This window comes from Gekko japonicus, unplaced genomic scaffold (genome assembly GCF_001447785.1).
Source record: "Gekko japonicus isolate JY-2015 unplaced genomic scaffold, Gekko_japonicus_V1.1 scaffold161, whole genome shotgun sequence".
NCBI lineage: Eukaryota > Metazoa > Chordata > Lepidosauria > Squamata > Gekkonidae > Gekko > Gekko japonicus.
In genome coordinates this window covers 1,820,860-1,829,096 of record NW_015167062.1, presented here as the reverse complement: position 1 = coordinate 1,829,096, position 8,237 = coordinate 1,820,860, and positions in this window count along the sequence as shown.

Sequence of the window (8,237 nt, the reverse complement as noted above, 5' to 3'; positions counted from 1 at the left end):
AAGACCTTCCCCTATATTGCCTCCTGACACTGGTTCCCTTTAGTCACCAAATAGAGTGGTATAAACTTTATGTTGGATTCTCAGTTTTGAGGGATGATGATAGCTGTCAAAATTTATTACAGAACCTCATAAACCCTAAAATGAAAGTAAAAGAAGAAGAAGAGATTGGATTTATACCCCACCCTTCACTACCCAAAGGAGTCTCAGAGCGGCTTACAAACTCCTTTCCCTTCCCCTCCCCACAACAGACACCCTGTGAGGTAAGTGGGGCTAAGAGAACTCTGACACAAACTGCTCTTTTTCAAGGACAGCTGTGCCAGAGCTTGTGACTGACCCAAGGTCACATCAGCAGGTGCAAGTGGAGGAGTGGGGAATCAAACCTGGTTCTCCCAGATTAGAGTCAGCACACTAAACCACTACACCAAACTGGCTCTCATGCGCAAATCTAAATCTTTAATATTTTCAAAAAATTTAATGTGATTTTTGAGTCATTTATCACAAACATACCCTTTTTGACTTCTCAGATGCTTTTGGCAAGGTCCCCGTGTCATGAGCAGTCATGAGGAAAAACCAGGATGCTCAGGGGAACAGTAAAGTAATGGGGTCCCTCAAAGATATGTATAGGACTGATGCTTTGCAAAAGGTTTAGGAGTTTGCCTACCATTCGAGCTCATCTTTGGAAATCCTGCTGTATGTTCCATTGCATTGTAAAGGGAGGTTCTGATGAAGGACAAGTTCTCTCTGTTGTGGTGCCTTAAATGTCAAATAACCCATTCAGTTGCCTGGTGCCAGTTCATTTAAGTGTTTGGCATCAGGTTAATATTTACCTTTTCACTGGCATTCTGTTCAGGTGCATGTGTGGTTAATCTGCTTTTTATGTATTATAATACTTTTTTAAAAAGTTTCTTAGCGTTCAGCTGATAATTGAGCGTGCTGGGAACTTTGCAGTGAACATTCTTGCTGGGAAAATAGACCTTTAAATAAGTAACATCAGATAAAAAGCCTTGCCTGCTTTTTGCCTCTTTCCTTTTTATGCCTAAAGTCAACAGCTTCTATTTGAGAAGCGATTGCAAAAACAGATTGGCACAATAGTTATTTGTGAATAAATACCGGGTTCATAGGCAAATACCTAAAGCAGACTGAGAGAGCAATCCTAAGAAGTTCTACTCAGAAGTAAGTCCAGTTTTATTAAATGGAGCTTAGTCTCAAGAAAGTGTTCTTAGGATTGCAGCCATGAGACACTTAAATAGTCTCAGCTCAAAAATCTTGACCTTTCCCCCACCGTACTTGTGCCTTTTGAAATTGGAGGTGGGAGTTGTAGATGAGTGGTGGGCTGGTAGTGACTGCAAGAAAGTAATCTAATAGTGAAAATAAGCAGTATAATTGTGCAGATGGACATATCCAAATAATTTGAACAAAGTCAAATATCCCAAATCATTTGAACAAAGTCAAACAATCAGCTCCCTACTCTCGACCGGTAAGTAGGAAGAGAACTGAGCCCATGGGTGTTCAAGCATACATGTTTTATTTATTCTGTATTATTTGATGCTGTTGATTTTGCTGGTATTTGAGGTTCTTGCTGATTTTCTAGTTTTAATGCTGTATATTTCTTGAGGGCTATTTGAGTTGTGGCATTTAGACTTTGGAATGTACCACCTTTCTTTGAGGCTCACCTGGCATACACCATAATGTCTTTTTGGCATCAGACCACAATATTTCTTTCTACCTAGGCTTTTAACGGAGGGTTTTCCTCCCAATATCTTTAGCTGTTTTATGGTCTGTTTCTGTTTTATGGATATGCTTTCTTTATATCCCAATCTTGTTTGTTTAATTTTCACATTGATAACATGGTGATTTTATGATGTCATTATGTGTAAGCCACCTAGGGCAGGACTTGGAGAAGGGACATCCCTCCAACAAATAAATAATAAATAATTTATATTTTAAATTGTCTGGTTTTGTTTATAACTTCCCATAAAGAATGTGAAGGTCTTCCAAAGCCTCTAAATTGGGTGACCAGCCAACAATACCCACTGAGATTCAGTGTAAATGCCATTTGTGTAGGAAAAAAACTAACTTTGATATGTAAAGTGGTCAGAATGTATGAACAATCAAGGAAGAGCTCAAAGGTCACAATAGAAAGTTTGGTAGAAATGATTTAGGAAAGGAATTTGAGATGAAATATGTATATCATGACACACGATCATGCAGAGGATTTATATAAATGGCCTTATGATACATGCTATTTTATTTTATTTTACATCTCTTTTCTAATCATTCCTCATACTGAATCATTTTTAGCGTCAGAGCTTGCCAAGCTGCCATTCCCCACAAACTACGATGACCCAAGGATCTCTTTTCTCAGTAGCTGCAGCCAGTTTAGACTTGCAAATGTTATTAATGAGACAAAAATGGAACAGAGCCATTTTAAAATCAAGTGTACACTCTAGTAAATATAGCATTTTCATTTGATTTACATCTCCTCTTGTGAAGTTGCCCTCAACTGATGACCTAGAGCTACTCCATGAAGAGCCTTTAAATTTGCTGAAGATCTTTGTGTAAGTATTTGACAAGGATTCTTGAAACCACGAGTATCACTAGGTGCTTTAATTCACATCTTGTTTGTCCAACAGAATACAAATTCAGAAATTCAGTTGCCACACACACTGTAACATTTTTATCCCAATCCTCATCCAAGGAGCCTAATTCATACAATATGGTAGCCACATGTATCAAGAAGATTGAGCATAACATACACTCTCGTTATCTGTGGTTGAAGCAACAAAATCAAACATCTGAAAAAGGCTTATGCCTATTAGCAATATATGTCAATATTATTTTTATTGTACGCTTTTATTGGATGTACTTAGCAATTTGTTTCCTAATTTATCGTAGTTATTCTATACCTTGTGAAATCAATTAATTTGAGAGGAAGTGACTTGTGTAAAATAATACCTTTTTAGATGAATGACGTTTTGAACCTGAGTTACAAAAAGTGGTTGGAGCACCTTTCCTATAAGGAAAGGCTGAACAGTTTGGGACTTCTAAGTTTAGAAAAGAGATCGCGGGGGGGGGGGGGGATTTAAGAGCCCTCTTGGATCAGACCAATAGTTCATCTAGTCCACCATCCTATCTCACACAGTGGCCAACCAGTTCCTCTGGAGGGCCAACAACAGGGCATAGAGGCCGAGGCCTTCCCCTGATGTTGGCTCCTGACTCTGGGATTCAGAGGTTTAGTGCCTCTGAATGTGGAGGTTCCCCTCAGTCACCATGGCTAGTAGCCATTGATAGACATCCTCCATAAATCTATCTAACCCCCCTTTAAAGCTGTTTATTCCTGTGGCCATCACTATGTCCTCTGGCAGCAAATTCTACATTTTAATCATTCTCTGTGTAAAGTAGCATTTCCTTTTCTCCATCCTTAACCTATTGCCCATCAGCTTCACTGGATGGCCTTGAGATCTAGTATTTTGGGAGAGGAAGGTGTTCCAACCTGTAGTCATCTTGCTTGCCCTGCTCTGTACTTTTTCCAGCTCTGCCATGTTGAGATATGGTGACCAGAAAAGGCCCCACTGCTTCTCTGGCTGGTTTCCCGCTCTGGATATATTTTTAAAAAGTTTTATTGTTTGTCTTGATGCAACCCGGTTTTCAAAATCTTTTGGCATGCCTAATTATTGACTTGCATTTATTTTGCCAGAGCCTGTAGTCCTTCCTGTTCAATTCATTTGGGCAGACCTTCCACTTTTTAAAAGGAGCCTCTTTACTTTTTATAGCTTCCTTGACTTGCAGTGTTAACCATGCAGACTTGGCAGTGCCTTTTCTAACCTGTGGAATGCACTCTATTTGGGCTTCAATTAGAGTGGTTTTAAATAGCTTCCAAGCATCCTCTAGGGATCTGACTCTCTTGTGTTTCCTCTTCAGCATCCTTTTTACAATTCCTCTCATTTTTGTAAAGTTCTCTCTTTTGAAGTCAAATGTTACCATTTTGGACTTCAAGGGTAACTTTCCATTGACCTGACTGCTGAACTTAATAGCACTGTGGTCACTGTTCCCAATTGGTGTAACAACCTCTACATCTCTCACTAGGTATTGTGACTCACTCAGGACCAAGTTCAAGATCACTACAAGATCAAGATCTGTGACAAACTGTTCCAGTATAGAAGTCAATAAAAATACTAGGAATAAGGCCCATTGTGGAAATAAATACAATGAGCTCTAGAAAGAGGCTCTGGGTGGATGCCCTGGCCTTGGGCACCCTCCTCAAACCCCACCCTCTCCAGGCTCCACCCCTAAAATCTCCAGGAATTTCCCAACCTGGAGGTGGCAACCCTATTTTCTTCCCAGCCAACCATCATCATACTGTTATCTGCCCCTCTGACTTCAGGTTTCCATTTCTCCCCCCCTCCCTGTAGCCTCTACCTAGTAAAAGTACAGTCTTTCTCCACAGTGGTGACCAAAACAGCTCACATAATTCTCCTCTCCCCCTTTTGATTTGCACAACAACCCAGTGAGTAGGTTAGACTGAAAGTCTGTGAGTGGTCTAAAACCACCCAATCAACTTCCACAGGAAGAACCTGGGTCTGGAAGACCCTGCTCTGAAGCACTAATTGCTATGTCACCCTGGCTGTCATGGGGGCACCTCAGCAGGGCCCACAATTTTCTCCTGGGGAACTGATCTCTGCCATCTGGAGAGCAGTTGTAATTCTGAGTTATCTCCAGCTCTCACCTGGAGATTAGCAACCATGGTTCCCAAGGAGGAAATGGCTGGTTTAGCGGGTGGAGTCTATGGCATTGCACATATCTGAGGTCCCACCCCTCCACAAACCCCACCCTTTCCAGGCAGCACCCCTCAAATCTCCAAGAATTTCCCAAGCTGGAGGTAGTGACCCTATCTCTTTCCCAGCCAACCATCAACCTATCTTTATCTGCCCCTCTGACTTCAGCTTTCCATCTCCCCCCCCCCTCACCTGCAGCCTCTGCATAGGAAAACTACAGTCGTTCTCCACAGTAAGGACCCAAGCAGGAAGGAAGCAACCTCAGTTGAGTATAATGACACAGAATCCACCCTGCAAAGCAGTCGTGTTTTTTTTTCCCCACAGGAGTTGATCTCTGCCATCTGGAGAGCAGTTTTAACTCTGAGTGATCTCCAGCCCTCACCTGGAGATTGGCAGCAATGGTTCCCCAGGAGGAAAAATACAATCTTTCTCCACAGTGGAGACCAAAGTAACTTACAGCATTCTCCTCTTCTCCTTTTGATCTGCACAACAACCCTGTGAGTTAGGCTAGGCTGAAAGTCTGACTGGTCCGAAATCACCCACTCAACTTTCACAGGAAGAACCTGGATCTGGTAGATCCTGCTCTGAAGCTGTAATTCTGAGTGATACAGATAACTCTCCAGATAACTGCTACACCTAGGGTAGCCAACCTCCAGGTGGAGCCTGAAAATTGCCAAGTCGCGTTGGGGGATCACATGTCTTTGCAGAATCCCTGCTGCGGGATTGCACCCGCCGTCCAAACAGCCCCGTTGCCAGAGTGATGCGTAGCATCATGTCCTGCCGACGGTGGTGCAACGCATCTCGCCGTCCCCGCAGCAAGGATTCTGCAAAGACATGCAATCCCCCGCTGTGATTTGGTGAGATTTGGGAGCCCTAATTACAACTGAACTCCAGACAACAGATCTCTCCCCTCCTGGTGAAACTAACTGCTTTGGAGGGTGGGCTCTATGGCATTCTATTCAGCTGAGGCCTCTCCCCTCCCCTCCACAAACTCTGGCTTCCATAGAATCCATCACAAAATATCCAGGAATTTCCCAACCTGGAGCTGGCAACCCTATCCAGGATGGGCCCTAATGAGTTCCTTGTCTTTGCCTTTTTATTGAGAGAACCAAGCTTGGTTGCCTAGCAACAGCCACTGAGGGAAAAGTCCCATAGGAGCCAAGCGGGAGAAGTGTCTTCATCAGGAGAGACAGCCATTTTGACAGTTTATTCTGTGAGGGAAGAGTGTCCAGGCTGGCAGAGGGTGGGGGAGAGAAGCATACCCAGCACTCAGCCAATGGCACACAAGTACTCTTGAGTGGCAGTTGATGGGCCCATGGCTGATGGAATGCACAGCACAGCCAATGGGAGAGCTGGAAATGGTCAACGTGTTAGGGAAATTATATATATCAGATGCATGGGGTAGACACAGTGGATGAGCGTTTAATATGTAGAATTTGTGGCCAGAGGATGTAGTGATGGTCATAGGCATAGATGGCTTTAAAGGGGAATTAGAAAGATTAATGGAGGAAAGGTATCAATGGCTACTAGCCATGGTGAGGAAAGGGAACCTCCTCCATATACAGAAACAGCAAACCTCTGAAACCTTGATCTCCATGCCATTTGTCAGCCTCCAGGGCAACTAGATGGCCACTGTGTGAGATAGGATGCTGGACTAGATGGATCACTTGTCTGATTAGTGTTGCCAAGTCTGGGCTGGAAAGGTTTTGAAAGGACAGATGAGACAGAAGTGACTTTAAGAGAAAAAAAGGAAAAATCACTTTAGGAGAAAAAGAACAGAAATCACTGTGAGCTAAAACTCCTCGCAGACTGTGCTAGGCCCTGGACCCTAGTCAAGAGGTGCCCCAATTCTTTGCCTGGCAGGAATGGGGAACTGCTCAGAGGACAATAAAGCAAGAATAAAGATTTTCTATGTGATTTTCATGGGAAAAACTCCTGCCTGTTGAAGAGGGTACTTTTGGCATCTTGGATCACACTCAAAGCTCACAGAAGAACTCATTGCACTGTGACTGGTGCAGGGTTGATTGTGAGTAGGACTCTCTCCTTTTATGGGACTCTAACTTGTGCTAATTCTTAATGAGCCATTTCAATATTTTCTTGGATTCTGGAATGTTCTTTGCATCTAAATTGTATTAGAATCTCTGAAACACTGGGTGGGAGCCTTACCTTAGACTACGGAACCCAGCCACTGGGACAAAAAAGTTTGACATAAACATCTCACCATATCTTTATGTAACTTTCATGTGTGCTCAAGAAAGAAAAATCGATCATGTAACTATCGGTTCAATCCGCAAACCAATTCAACCAGAGTATTTTGATGTAATCCATTTTTAAAGGATGCAAATCGGCAATACATACTATTTTAGAAATATAACTAAGATTGCATACGTGAGACAGAAATCCCATTTAACTCAGTAGCATTTTTTTCAATGTAAGCATGCAAAGGACCAGACTGCACATTAGCCTAAAGCCAAGGCCTTCAGAGTTTAAAGATGAACATATAATAGACCAATTTGTCCAGGGCTGTGTAAGTGACAGGATACTAAAACACAGCTCATGGGCCTACAGTAGACAAATTACATTCTCCATCATGTCAGCCAATAAATATGTTGGCAACCTCTGTGCAAACATGGAAAAAATGTGCAGTTAAAATCTGAGTGAAAGGGAAAGGGTACAGTGATGCCTGGATTGATGTCACTTCAGATTTCCAGGGACTACTAAGAAAGTACTTTGCAGCACTCAGACATAACACATGGAGTCTGGAGAGAAGTGGAAACTGATTGTTGTGGGGCCAGTCTAAGCCAATTTGCTGCCTAGACAAAATAGCTTTTACCACTTTGCTACCAAAAAAAAAAAAGTAAAATAGCCAGAATAAATAATATAAAATAACTATATTTCTTTAGAAATTTTACATAAAGCTGCAGATGGCTGCCACTTTAGCACTTGAAAATGACCATGATGAGTCAATCTGTATGGTCCATCTAGATTGGGATGATCATGGAAAGTGGGCAGCCAGATGACCTGACAAAAGTCACAGCTAGGACAACACTCAGGACTGTGGACAGCAAAGGGCTCCCCAATATATTTTTTCTTCATGACTCTTCTTAAACTGAATAATAACTTTCTAAACGTCAGTGGATTTAGAAGGATATAACTGTTTAGGATGGCAGTTAATCTAGGGTTGCCAGCCATAGTTGGCACCCCAACAAGAGAATTTGGGGGTGGGGACAAGCTCTTAGGAATTCTGCATATGTGTGATGTCACTTCCTGTGTGAAACTGGAAGTGACATAATCACATTGTGGCACCCCATTTTTCCTCACCTGCCCCCCCATATCTACCAGCTTCCCACCAGTCAATTGCCTTCTCCCTATATTTGTTCAGATAGGAGAAATACAGACTTGCCAAAGTCCTCTTTGGAACTATGTGCTGTTGTTATTGTTAATTATTGTAATTTCCATACA